This window comes from Vombatus ursinus, unplaced genomic scaffold (assembly GCF_900497805.2).
Source record: "Vombatus ursinus unplaced genomic scaffold, bare-nosed wombat genome assembly UNPS02014799.1, whole genome shotgun sequence".
NCBI lineage: Eukaryota > Metazoa > Chordata > Mammalia > Diprotodontia > Vombatidae > Vombatus > Vombatus ursinus.
The window spans coordinates 45,230,780-45,244,568 of record NW_020954577.1 but is presented as its reverse complement, the minus strand read 5'-3'; the positions used below and the strand labels follow the sequence as shown (position 1 = coordinate 45,244,568).

The window sequence follows — 13,789 nt, the reverse complement described above, 5'->3', positions numbered from 1 at the left end:
AGCTGGGCCCTTTTCATGGGGCCACTGGGCTTCCTTACAGTGTTAGAGAAAATCTGCATTGTTTGTTTTCCTACAGAGGGCTGGGTGACTGGCAGAGAGCCCTTCAAGTGGCTTGAGAGTGAATACCCCCCAAAAACTCCTTCTCCAAGGGACAAAGCAAGAAATTACTTGGGGATTATGGCTACCATCGGGCACCTTTAAATAATGAGCTGGTGCCACTTGGGGAAGTGGATTGCTTATTTTTGGAGGTGCTGGGGAATGTTATAAACTGTGAACCCCGAGGACTACTGTAGGAACATTGCTGGGCTTTCTCCTCTTCTGCCTGCTGTGGGTTGCTGTCCAGAGCCTGTGTGTGATTTACACTAATAACCTTGCTTTAAATAAAACTTCCCATTTGGGTGTAAACTATACATTTATGTGGGGCCCTTGCCGCCAAGCTTGAGAGAGAGAAAGAGGCTCTGGTAGGTGAGTTACCTAGCCTCTGGGTTAAAGTTGAATTGGCCTCATGCCAAAGTTTGTTGGCTAGCCACCGGTTAAAGTTTCAGTCTATTTCCTCAATACAAGGAGGAGTTAAGAGAGTGGTAGATTGGTTAAGAAAGAAGGCTAGGAGGATGTTTCTCTGTCTAACCACTCCCTCCCCCCCCACCAAGCAAAGCAGTCAGCCTCTGTGCCTCTGTTTCTTTTATGTAATGGGGAATAGAATGTCCTTCCATTGCCCACCTCCCCTGGTTGTTATGAGGAAATGATCTTGAAAACTGCCACATAAGTGAATTCCCCAAACAATTAGTACTATGCTCATCGAGTGAAGTTTACGTAATATTCCTAGAATTTATAGATTCTACAGCTGGCAAGGCAGCTCAGCAACCTCCCCTCCTTTTGGAGATGTGGAAACTGAGACCCAAGGAGGTTGTGACTTGCCAAGTAGGAGGTGAACCCAGATTCTCTTGCCCAAAGGCAGCGCCGAGCGCCCCCCCCCCCCCCCTTTGGCCCCCTGAGGGAATATGACACAAATAACTAGAATCTAAAAAAAGTACACAAGTCCGAACAGGAGTGGTGTGGGAAATGTCTCCATCTGAGATTTCCTTCCACTTACACCATATAGATCTTTGGATGTTTAGAGTTGTTTGCATGATGTCTCCTCCATTAGATTGTGAGCTCCTTAGAAGGGACTGTTTATGATTTTGGCTTTCTTTGGATTCCCCAGCACTTAGCACTGTGCTGGGCACAAAGTGGGTGCTTAATAAACATTGCTTCTTGAGTTGGCGATGGTGATAATGATGGTAGTAGTGGGGTTGCTCAGGGACGGCTTTTATGAAGTAGGTTGCATTTCTTTGAATTGGGTTGAGGATGAATCCTCCATTGGTGGAGAAGACTGCAGAGGTAGGAAGTTGGGAAAGTTCTGGGTTGAGCTCGGTTGTTTGTCAGGAGCTTTTAGCTTATGTTCCAACATAATGCGATCTTCTTGAAGGTAAGGATTGTCTTTGTGTCCATTCGCTGAAACAGTGCTCGCTGATGTTATATTGAATTGAGATGATGCATGGAAGGAAGAGAATAGGAAAGGAAGCTGGGGAGGTAAGGATGTCTAGATTGGGGATGATCTGAAATTCGGAGCAAAGAGTATTAGTGTGAGAAAGAAGTGATCTGACCAAATGATGCTGAAAAAATGTTAGTGTAGGGAGTCTGAATTAGAGCTGAGAAGAGAGAAGGAAGCTGAAATTATTTCACCAGTTTTGTGTTTTAGAATGTTTTTGAGAAAATGCCCTACAGTGTGAACATTTTAGACATTTTATGAAACTAACCGGACATGATGAAGTACACAATATTTAGCTTAGGAACTTGTGTTTTTGTTTTTATTTTAGTTCTTGGGCCTAATTTGAGCCTTCTGAATGATCTCTCTCTCTCCTCTCTCTCTCTCTCTTCCCTCCCCCCCCTCCCCTTTATGTTGTTTCCTACCCCTTTGGTGATACTGTTGGGTAAATGATTGATAGACCTGGTTTTGGCTCACTTCTTAGATTAAGGATTCTGGCCCTTCCTCCTGTCCACCTCCGTGTGTGTGTGTGTGTGTGTGTGTGTGTGTGTGTGTGTGTGTGTGTGTAAAAATGTAAAGTTTTATTTAGAATTGGAGCAAATACAACATTAAACCTCAAGAAATATACCCCTGATTTGGAGGGAGCCTGTATTTGCACAATGACAATGTGGGGACACATCCAGAAAAGATGATAAAAGTCTGAAATTTCCAACATCCCACCACTAGGAGCAGTTGGTCACAAGATTTCCTCACAAGCAGAACATTAAATGTGCTGGAATCGGTGTTGACCATTTCCACAGACTTATCTATACAGACAACAAGAAAGCTCTAAAGATGCAAACCATTGCAGTCTAGTCTTCTTTTGAGGAGTCTCTCAACTGCGGAGGCCTTGCAGCTAGCATCTGGTCTCTTGGGGACAAGGGAATGCCCTGGTTTCACAATCCCAAAGCCCAAATCCCATTTAGATGATCAGATAGAAATGACAGTGAGTAGCATCTCCAGGAGAGATGGCTGTTGTTGGCTAAGTGGATAGTGCCTAGTGGGTTGGAAGCCTACTCTAGAGGCTTAACTAGCTGATTATATGCAAATCCCTTAATCTCCGAGCCTCAGTTTCCCATTTGAAGGAATGAGTGATTTGATGAGTTTTGAGGAGGGCACACAAGTTCCAGGAGGAGAAAAAGTGGTTTTTATGTGGTGGAAGGCTGATCTACCCAGACGATGGTGAAGGTTTTCCCCATGGGAAGCACCTTTACCTGGCTGTCTGCTGGGGAACCATGCCCGGACCCTCCTTCTCCCTTAATTTTTAACACTCTGTTTTCCCTGTGAAGTCAGCACAGGAAGTCTCCATTGCAGCCTTCCCACCCCCATCCCACTCCCACCCCTACCCCCATCAGTGAAATGCTAAATCAATCATGCAGATTTGTGGCAGCTTCCGTGCAAATATGAAATGCTTCCTGATCCTATCTAATGGAAATAAATCAGAGGCAGCGGGGTGTGGAGGACAGAGCCCTGGGGTGGAGTCAGGAGACCTGGGTTGGAATCTCACCCCAGATGCATAACTAGCTGATTACCTGAAGGTCTCTAAACCTCCCTGAGCCTCAGTTTCCCCATCTGTAAAATGAAGTTAATACAGTACCAATCTCTCTTGGTGTTTGCAAGACAAATGCTTTGCAAAAGCAAAGAACGATATAAATGTGGGGAGGTGGGGTTTATGATCCGAAGAACCCCCTGTGCGAACCGCCAGCGTGCTCTGTATTGAGAGTTGACAAGCCTCCCTCCGGTTTCTCAGAATGCCAATTCCTGGAGCCACCTGGACCATCCTTGAGCCTGCTGGGATTGTCCAGAAGCTGCCGCTGCTGGGCCTCCTTTTAATAATTTATTAATTCTCTTAAAACCAAACCACCACCACCAAGCTTTTAGTGAACAATAAAAGGCCTGCTGCCTTCATTATATTGGAGAAGCCAGTGGGGAGGAGGAGTGGGGAGAGCATGTAATAAACTTAATTTATGTAATAACCGTTCCCGTTTATATAGCACATCCAGGAATAAAAAGACAAGCCACAGGAGAAGGTTAATTATTAAGAACCAGGATGGCTGTGGTTTCGTCATCAGTTTGAATTTCCTACTCAGCATTTCTTAGTGAATATTTCAGAAGCTTCCATAGAGCATCCCCAGATTTGACGGTTTAATGATTTTTTTTAAAAATTCTCCAATCTGAATTTCATGGGTTAAATTAATTCATTCCCAGTGAGGGTCTGAAGTAGAACCTGTGGGCGGCTTAGCTATTTTATTACTTTTGTACTAAGGGGCAACGGAAAAGTGAGGAAGTGAAAATCTTGGGGACGGTTAGCTTTTAAAACACACACAGACACGTACACCCCACCTCCAGTGCTCTTTCCAAAGTCTCCTTTTCTGTATTAAAAGCATTCTTTCTGCCTAACTCTGCCCCGATTTTCTTTCTGCTACACTTCAAAGACCCCTCTCTCTTTGTGGGCAGCAGTTTTTTCTAACCCCATTTTGCATGGCCCGCTCAGCTCATTCAGGGGAAGCCGCCGCCGAGCCTGCTGCTGCTGGCTGGCTCCGGTTGGTCCTCGGCTCCCTCGCTCCCTCGCCGGAATTCATTCCTGGAGTGCCTTGTTAAACACCCCTGTGGTCATGAATGAAGCATCTCTCTGGAATGTTTATCTGTTTCTGCTCCGGCCGAGGCGGTGACCTTTAAACCTATTGTTGGCCTGACCCACCGGCCAAGAGGAGCATTGAAATCTCATCTTCCTGTATACTGTAACCGGCCCCTGGGTGTTGGGGGGGAAGGAGCCTGCCAGCTACGCCTCCCCCTCCCCACCCCCCACTCCCCGAGTTAATAGAAAAGCTTTCAAATGGAGTGGCTAAATGGGGTGGTGTAGTGGTAGTGTGGACACTGGGAAAAAACCCTTAAAACTCTGGCGAATTTAAAGCATTTAATTTGAAAAGGGGGCACCAAAAAAAAAAAATTCAAAGCCCTCCCATACTGCCTCTCCTCCTAATGCCTCCGTAATTAAAAACACAAGTCAAAATAAATAATAAAAGCCTTCAGCCCACCTCCCACCCCCACCGGTATTTACAGGTCAGTTACTAGCGAGGCTGATTCGGCGTGTTAATTTCTCGCTGTTATAAACAGTGTGAATTTCACGTGGGCCGGAAAGGCCCTTTCTGAGCCGCCGAAAGAGAGCCGGGCTTCGGGGCGTCCCGGCCAAGCAGCGGACCATTGAGAATATAGACAGACTGCTGTCCTACGGATTTCTTGAAAGCAAGTATTTTTGTAGCGGTGTTCTGTGTGTTCTGTTATGCAGATTCTTCCCCAAGTGCTTTCTACATTTGTAGAAATATTTTGCCATATTTTCATTAGGTTGCAGAAGATTAGACGTTTGAACTATTTTTTTTCTCATAAAGAGGGCAAATCCTTATTTACAAGGAAATGAAGGATGTAATTCAACACCTGAAGCATGTGACCTTCTCCCCTTCCCTCCCCCCCCAACCACATTTTGATTTGCCCTCCCTCTCTATGAGTGAAAAGAGAGGGAAGGGCCATAGTCACCAAATGTTTTCAAGGACAGTTCAGTGTACGGGGTCCAGCTGCTCACGATAGACACAGTTAAATGTCCCAGCCGCCAGCCTTTTCAATGTGGATACCTAATAGGTTCAAATGGAAGAGAAGAGAGGAGGAGGATTATCTTACCAAGCAGGATGGGAGGGCCTATTGGACTCATCCCTGACCAGAAAGGGGGTAAAATCCCCTTCTGATGGACAGTCGCTTCCCCTCCCCCTCCCTTCCCCTCCTTTCAAACGCCATGAGGTCTCAAAACTAACCTAGAGAGGCCTTTGTTAGCTTGGGGGGGGCGGGGGGGGGGAGAAGAGCAGGCAGGCTTGGTCAGAGCCTAGTGGCCACTGTAATTAACAGGAATCCCTCTCCCTGCCCCAGGAGGGGTGAATTGCTTGGGGCTGGTGAGCTGGCGGAGAGTGGCCTGGCCCTTCTGCGTTAGATCTAGGCGGGCCAGGAGTGGGGGTTGGGAAATTGCCCCTTGCCTGTAATTTGTTGACCAAAGCAATGCTTCCTGAAGCTTGCTGCTGGTCTTGTACTACCTCTGGGAAGAGAATGTCTGTATGGTCGTCTTTAATTTTAAAAGCACCACGGTGAGCATTCATATGGGTGGCCAAGCCCCCGCTGGGCCCCGGGCAGATGTCAGGGGTTTTTGCCGCCTCCGGACCAAAAGGGGCCCATTGTTGTTCAGGCCTGGGTTTCAGGAGGGATTTTCACTTTACTAATAAAAGCCCCAAAGGAGTAGGAGACAAGGCTCATTCCTGCTCCTTGCACCCCTGAAGTTAGGCTTAGATGAGAGGTGATTTCTGGTCTACGAGAGCTCTCCTGTCTCGGAGTCTGGAGGGGTGTGGGTACACTTGTGAAAATCAGGGAAACCCAGCAATCTCCTGCTCGGGTGAACTCGACTCATCCAGAGCCGTGCGCAAAACCGGGTGCAAGCATGCAGAAGAATTCCCTAGTTAATTGTTGACTTGGGTGGATTTGGTCCCAGAATCCTTTGTGTGTGTGGGCTGGAGTTTTCCTATCTTTATATGGGGTTTGCTCCTTCTTGCCCCAGCCCCTCTCATGGAAACATCGTGAAAATTTAAGAGTCTGGGCAGCACTGCGTTGTAAAAAAATACAGGGCGAGTCTAAAATGTGCAGGTCCCGAGTTCCCTTTGGGAGCCCGCCTTAGCCCCACTCGGGGCCCCAGAGAGCCTGGAATTCGGCGGTGTCTACCAGCACATTAAACCATCTCTTGAGATGTGCCCGAGGAAGCGGTTAATCTCTACTTCCTTCCCTCCGGGTTTTTATGGGCATCTGTGAGGCTGTCCTTTCCTTAGCCCCTAATGATCACAAATGACCCTCTTAGAGGGCAGGGGCCAGGGCTAGGAAATTCTCTTCGAACACTAACACATGCAATTAGGTGCTTAATAAATGCTTTTTGATGATGAGGGAGCCCATGGCCCCGGGGGGGGGGGAGGGGGGCTTGATCTTCCTAGACAGCAGGAATGGTGGTGGTGGTGGTGGTGGTGGGGGTATCCCTGGGATTAAGAGTCAGTTGAGGGAGGTAATGATTCAGCACTCTAGAAACCCAGGCCTCAAGGCAGAGAGAGGATTATTGGTGTATCAGGAAATTGTCCTGTTTGCTGAGAAGGGGTGTGTGTCTGTGTGGCGGTGTTTTCCTCCTTTTTCTTCTTTTTGGTTGATTCTCACACAGTCTTACTGATTTGAAATGAGATTGCTCGCTGCCAGGGACGAGCCTCAGCTGCCTCTGTGGGAGGGAGAAAAGGGAGGGAGCAGAGAATGGAGTCAGGGTGTGGCCTACCCTTGGGCATGGGGTGTCCTGTTTGACTTCTTGGCCATTGGAACCCCCGAGGGAGCAGAGAGACTTGAATCTCTTCTTTCACATGAAGCCACTTTCCTCTTCCCAAAGGATCATGGATTTTGAACTGGAGGAAGCTTGGAGAAAGCATTTGGAATCAGAGGGTTTGCGTTCAAATGCCGTCTCTAATTCTTCACCTTTGAGACATAAGTGAACCATGGAACCTCTAGGCCTCAGTTTCCTCATCTGTAAAATGAAAGGAGTGGAACCGAGATGGCCTTAGAGGGCCCTTCCAGCTTTGGGTGGTGGTGGATTTGTGTTGTTTTCTCTGATAGAAATTAAGTTTCTTGAGGACAAGAGCTGTTTCATTTCTGTCCCTTTTAGGTGCAGTGCCTGGCACATAGTAGGCACTTAATACATGCTTGTTGATTGATTCCGAGTATATGATTCTATGATTCATTAGACGGGGAGAAACAGATCGGAGCAGTGGGTTGCAAAGGGACACAGAGCTAGTAAGTGGGGCCAGTACTGAGAGCAGGACTTTTTGTGTCTTAGTACACATAATCGGCGCTTAATAAATGCTTGCCTAGCTTATGGCTGGGTGGCGTGGTAGATAATGTTTGGGCCTAGAGACCGGAAGACATCTTCCTGAGTTCAAATCTGGCCTCAGACACTTCCTAGCTGTGTGACCCTGGAAAAGTCACTTCACCCCGTTTGCCTCAGTTTCCTCATCTGCGAAACGAGCTAGAGAAGGAAACAGCAAACCACTCCAGTATCCCTGCCAAGAAAATCCCAAATGCGCTCGGGCACAATTGAGCAACACAGATACTGGTCCGCTTGGATTGGACAAGTCTCCTTTGATTGAATTTCGGTTCTCTGCCATCAGCCCCTGACCCCTTTCCACCGCAAACTAGCAGCTAACCCCTCCCCGTCGTTTCTTTCATTGGCCCCCTCCAGGCAGACCATTGGAGGAGCAGTTCTGAGCGAGGCTTGTGTTGGGGGTGGGCGGGAGGCTTACGTTAGAGAGCTCTGTTGGCGGTAGCAGAGAAAGTAATCGAAGGGGCAGTGATTTGTCCCAGTTACAGGAGGGTGACATTGGGGTTCCTTTTAAGGGCACAACTTCTGGGGTACCTGGCACTTGTCAAATTACTGAGGTTGGCCAGTGGTTGTTGCCAGTGACCCTGGGCGAGGGAGGTGAGCACCAGCCAGCTTAGGGGGCAGAAGAGCCGGGAGGGAAGCCTGATCTGGCACTAGTCTTTCTCTCTGGCTGGACCTTCCTCACTCTGGCTTTTTCCTGGTCTCTCTGCACTCATCCACTTCACTTGCTGCAGGGTTGGGCCTGGAAGCCTGCTTAGGGATTGCAAAGGCGCTGCTCTCTGGGTCAGGAACATTCCTGGGAAGGGGCTTCCCAAAGGCCCAGTGGTAGAGAGGGAGCAAGCCTTTTGATAAGGACTGGTGGATTCTGGGTCTGGGAAGGAGCCAAACTTTGCCCTTAGGGTGATGAAGAACTAACATTTACAGACCCTTTACAAACGAAATGCTCGCGACAACCGGATGAGGCATATGCTGTGTATATCCCTGTTTTACAGATGAGGAAACCGAGGCTCAGAGATGACCCCCTTGGCCAGGGTCACACAGTGTCAGAAATTCCAGGTCTCCCTGATGCAAAGACCCACGTTATCTGCTACAGAACACTGCCACTAGTTAGAATTTGGGGCCCAGTGGCCATAGTGAGTGGAGACAGCTCTGGGTCTAGGATCAAGAAATCCAGCCTTGCAACACTAACTGTATGACCCTGGGCAAGTCACTTAATCTCTGCCTGTCTTACTTTCCTCAACTGTAAAATGGAGCTAATAGAAGCACCTACCTCTTAGGGTTGTTTTGAGGATCAAAATGAGATAATATTTGTAAAGTGCTCAGGATAGTCCCTAGCACATAGTAGGGGTTTAATAAATGTTTGTTTATTCCTTCCCTTCTTTTCCTTCTCTCTCTTCTTTGTAAGGAACTGACTTTAAACCCAGGGGATCCCTTCCCCCCCATTACAGAAGGTCATGGGCTCCCTCATCATCAAAAAGCATTTATTAAGCACCTAATTGCATGTGTTAGTGTTCGAAGAGAATTTCCTAGCCCTGGCCCCTGCCCTCTAAGAGGGTCATTTGTGATCATTAGGGGCTAAGGTGAGGACAGGCTCACAGATGCCCATAAAACCTGGAGGGAAAGAAGGGGAGTTTAACCGCTTCCTCAGGCACATCTCAGGACATGGCTTAATGTTTGGCAGAACATTAAACCTTCCTTCCCTCTGCTCTTTTCTTTGCCTTTCCTTTTTTCCTGCCTCTCTCCTTCCCTCCCTCCTAGGCTCACTTAGCAGGAATTTCCATTAAAATCTCAGACATACCAGGTTTTGTAGCAAAGACCCGCAGAAGGCTTTCTTTACCCCATGCTTGTTGTATGACCTTGGGCAAGTCCCTTAAGCCTTTTTCTATGATGAGGGGATTGGCTGAGCAACTCCATTTTATCCTGTGACTACTGTGCCTTTTAGGGTTTCCAGTTTGTTTTATCTAACCACATTCTCATTTGGTCTTTACCATAACTATGAGGTGTAGGGGGTACTATTATCTCCATTTTACAGCAGAGTACATTAAGGCTTGGGAGGTTAAATGACTCAGTGGCCAACTCCTGCTTTATTGGTCAGACTGAGGGGTAGAGAGGCACAGACTGCCCCCAGCCACAGGGAGGGTGAGGGGTGAGGGTGGGGGTGGGGGCGGGGGCCAGGGCCGGGATTCGGGATTCTGACCCAGGTGCATAGCATTTCAGATGCATAAGGATCTATCAGGAAAGTGTTTCCTTTTGAATTTTCCCCTCATGCCTCTCTCTTCCCAAACTAGAGGTCACAGATTTATGGTGGGGGAGGGACTTCTGGTGTATCTAGTTTTTGCTGTTCAGTCATTTTCAGTCATGTCCAACCCTCTGTGACCCCATTTGGGGTTTTCTTGGCAGAGATACTAGAGTGGTTTGCTATTTCTTTCTCCAGCTCATTTAACAGATGAGGAAACTCAGGCCAACAGGGGTAAGTGACTTGCCCAGGGTCACACAGCTAGTAAGTGTCTGGAGCCACATTTGAACTCAGGTTTTCGGACTCCAGACCCGTGCTGTATCCATTACTCCTCTCAGCTGCCCTGTATCTAGTCATTACCTTCATTTAGTACATGAGGAGACTGAGGTGTGCTCTCTGTCATGTCAGCAGCTGGGATTTGGACCCCTGTTTTCTGACTCTTTGGCCAATGCTCTTTTAACTAAATAGCCCACTGCCTCTCCCAATTTCTAGCCGCAAATTGATCTTACTAGAGTTGTTACTGAACTCTCAAGGTCCACAGGAGTTGAGGCAGGGGAAGTAACCCTTCCGTTTATCGATGCTCACTCACCCCCCCTCAGAAATTTCCTAACTAAGCTTAACTCCCAAATTCTCCAAGCTTGTGGCACGCAGGAGAGTGCTCAGAAATAGGTGGCAAGCTCAGGCCTCCCAAGGAGGCAGCTTGTCCTTCCCTGCCCTGTTTTCGGAGGGGTGCCAGGGGTTGGTGGTACCGGATCAGACGATCTTCAGGAACATCTGATTTGGATGGAGCAATCAACGTTTACGTCAGAATGATTCCATTGATTGTTGAGAGACTGGGTGACCCACCAAAACATGTAAAAACAAGTGTGTGTTCAGACCTTGTTTTCTTTATTGTGGTTTTTTTTTTTTGTCACCACCTTAGACAAAGGAGGTTGGAACTAGGTTAGCTGCCCTGGGACTGAGAGAGACTGTGGAGTTGGAGGCACATTCCCTGTGCCTACACAGCTGTTGAGGGTGAGGTCACATTCCTTGCCAGGTCTTCAGATTCTGTCTTTGTGCCAGTTGGCATCCCATCTATCCAAATGGAGCTGAACTGGGGCCATCTGGCCCCCTTCCAGGTACCTGTCTCTCTTGGGCAATGAGCCCTTAGGGCTGGCTGCCTGGCTGGCTGCTGGAAGCTGGGGCCCGGGGATCCTCAGGCTGCTTCTGCACCACTCCCTATGCCTAAGTGGAAACCTGCGTGTTTCTCAGGCCTTAGTCTGCTGAGTCAGGGGAAATGAAGGTCCCCTGACTTCAAGCACCTGCCTCGACTGTGAATGGAGCGAGATGCTGCGGTCTGTAGACAGTCTATACCGACTCATGGAAAACCAGTTTTACTTTGGTTTTTAAACTCACTTAAGTTTAAATTCACTTAGACTGCAGGAGTGTTTGGGGCTGGGCCCAGAGCAGCAGTGGTTGGGCTGGGCTGACCTCGTTTTCTGGCCCTCCCTACCTCCATCTGCCTTTCTAGTCTTGGCCCAGACGGACTCCCCTTTATATACCCTGTCTGTGTCTTCCCATCAGACTGGCCGGCTTGCAGTTCCTGGCCTGGCATTCTCTCTCCTGCCTTTCTAGAATGCTTCTAGAAAGCATCCTTCTCTCCTACCTCCCAGAAGCCCAGGCTTCCTTCTGAACACTCTGCTGAGGACAGGGGTGGGGGCCTTTTTGCCTTTAAACGGCTACTGTAGTGTAGGGGCTTCGGAAATGCTTATTGGTTGGGGTCATAAGAGCACAGATTTATGAACCTTAGAGGCTGTGGAGTCCTCATTTTATGGGGGGGGGAGTGGCAGGGCATTGAGGCCCAAACAAGTTTGGTTTGTGTAGGAATTCCTTTTGTGGTTGCCCAGTCTGGCGCAGTGCCATGTTGCTGCCTGGTGTTCCTTGGGCACCCCTGTCCCCTCGCCCCAGAACCTGTGATTTTGTAGTTGTAGGGGACTGCCCTTTACCCCTGCAGATAAGTATTAGGGCCACCCCCCCCCCCCAATTTGTTTTGTAGTTAAGTTAGCTGTATAGTTAGTAAGGAGGCATCACCTGAACTCATCTTCTCATCTCTCTCTTGGGCCGTTTCCGGGCACCAAGAGGTCAAGGGACTTAACGAGTGTCACGTGGTCGGGATGTGTCACAAGTGGGACTTGAATTCAGATCTTCCAGCTCTCTGTACACTCTACCCGCCAGCCTCAATATTTGCGTTGTTTTGGATACATTTTCCGTGGTTGCTTGGATACATATTGTTGCATTTCCCCTTCCTCCCCCCTTCCCCGGTCTTAAGAGGAGAGATTGATTGTACATCTTCAGTGTCTGGGACAGGGCAGTTCCTTGCACATGTTTGTGTAATCGAATCCTGGTTATAGACCGTTGATAAGTCAGCCAGCTGTGTGTTGGGTGCCGGATCGTTCCTGTTTCTTTAAATAGCCTCCTTTGTGCCCCTGCCCTGGATAATCTGGAGTGACAGGAGCATGGTGGCCGTGAGGACTCAAGACTGACCCCCCCCCACTATCCGGGCACCCCTGGAACAGTCCCTTCAACCCCCTTGAGCCTCAGTTTCCAACATGTGGGTGTTGTTAGTGTCTGTACTAGGTGCCTCACCCAGTTTTTGCCGGATGACGTGACTCCTTGCCATTTAGGGCTCAGCATTCCTAGGCCCTTATGGCTGAGAAGGAGAGTGGGTGGATTCTGTTGGGTGGTTTCCATCTTGATTTGGATATTGGGTTTGGGGGCCAAGGGAAGAGGAGGATAGAGATGATTGGGTCGGATAGTATCATTGATCTCCCTGACTGGGACCTAGTGACTCCTCTAGATTTTCTAACACAAAGAAATGCCAAGGACCGTCACTAAAATAATTGAGGGTTGGAGTCCCTGGGATGGTCACTTTGTGTGCACAGGGTGACTTGGCTTATTTACTTTGCTGTTTTCTGAAGCCAGTCGGGGCTGCTCTGCCCCGTGTATGTCTACAAAGATGTAGCTTTATCTACTTACCTGTCTACCTATCAATCATCTAGCTAGCTAGCCATTTATTTGTTCTTCTGTCATCTATCTCTTTATCTGTCCGTCCATTTATCTGTCTGCATCTATGAGAGGGGCACAATATGGTGGAAATTCCTCTCTCGATAGCCAGAGGAAAGACACCCGCCACCATCGTCGACCGTTCGGCATCTCTCAAGCCTAACATGGATAATAAGTTTGGCCCAAGGCCTGTGTGTTTTCATCAAAACACTTCCAAGTTAGCAGCCTTTGCAATTTCATTTCTTTTGGTAGGGGTAAGCGCCTAAATGAGTTTCTTGGAAGCTTAAGTGTTCTCTAGAAAGATGGGCCAAAATTATCAGAATTGGCAGATGATCCCCTGAGCTCGTTTTCCTGCTCAGATTCTCTTCAGAGCAGGGAGGGGGCCCTCAGGGAGGCTGATGGCACCAAAGATTTAAAGCTGGTAGGGTCTTTGGAAGAGGAGAGAGATCCTGGCTAAGAACACAGTGAGCTGGGAGGAGGGAAGAGGGCCAGAGGTGCTTGGTGCCTTTCTTGGCAGAGGCCTGCTCACTACCTTCCTTAATAAACCTTCTCTGCTTCGGGGAGGGCAAGACAAGGCTTAGGGACTTCTGATTTTGTGGGTGAGGAGTGGGATGGCAGATTCAGCCGTGGCCTCCAGTGTCTGCATTTTGAGACTTGAATCTCTCTCACCAAGACCTGACTCAAAATCTCCTGGAAAATTCTTGTGATTTGCTGAGCCCTCTTTGCTGAGTCAGTTCCACCTTTGATTGCCAAGAACCCAGGGCACAGATCTGAGTAAGAACATCTTACTCAGCTGAAGCATGAGACAAAGGTGAGAGAGGCTGCTGGCCCAAGGGCCTGGGCCCCACTGGCTGCCGTCGGGGCCACCCCCACATGATCACTTTGGCTACATTATTAGCCCTGGAAAAAGGTTGGTGGCCCCTGCCACTCGGGGTGCTTAAAGTTTTCACCATCCCTAGGTCATCATTTCCAGGCTCTGCAACCTGGGGCAAGGGGATGAGGTCCT

The 13,789-nt window shown here is 48.6% G+C and overlaps 1 protein-coding gene across 1 annotated transcript in view; it reads left to right on the top strand.

Annotated features, from left to right (window-relative positions):
• Positions 1-13,789, top strand: part of LOC114050420 (E3 ubiquitin-protein ligase TRIM71-like) — an 83,206-nt gene that overhangs the window by 26,445 nt on the left and 42,972 nt on the right. The window lies entirely within an intron of this gene.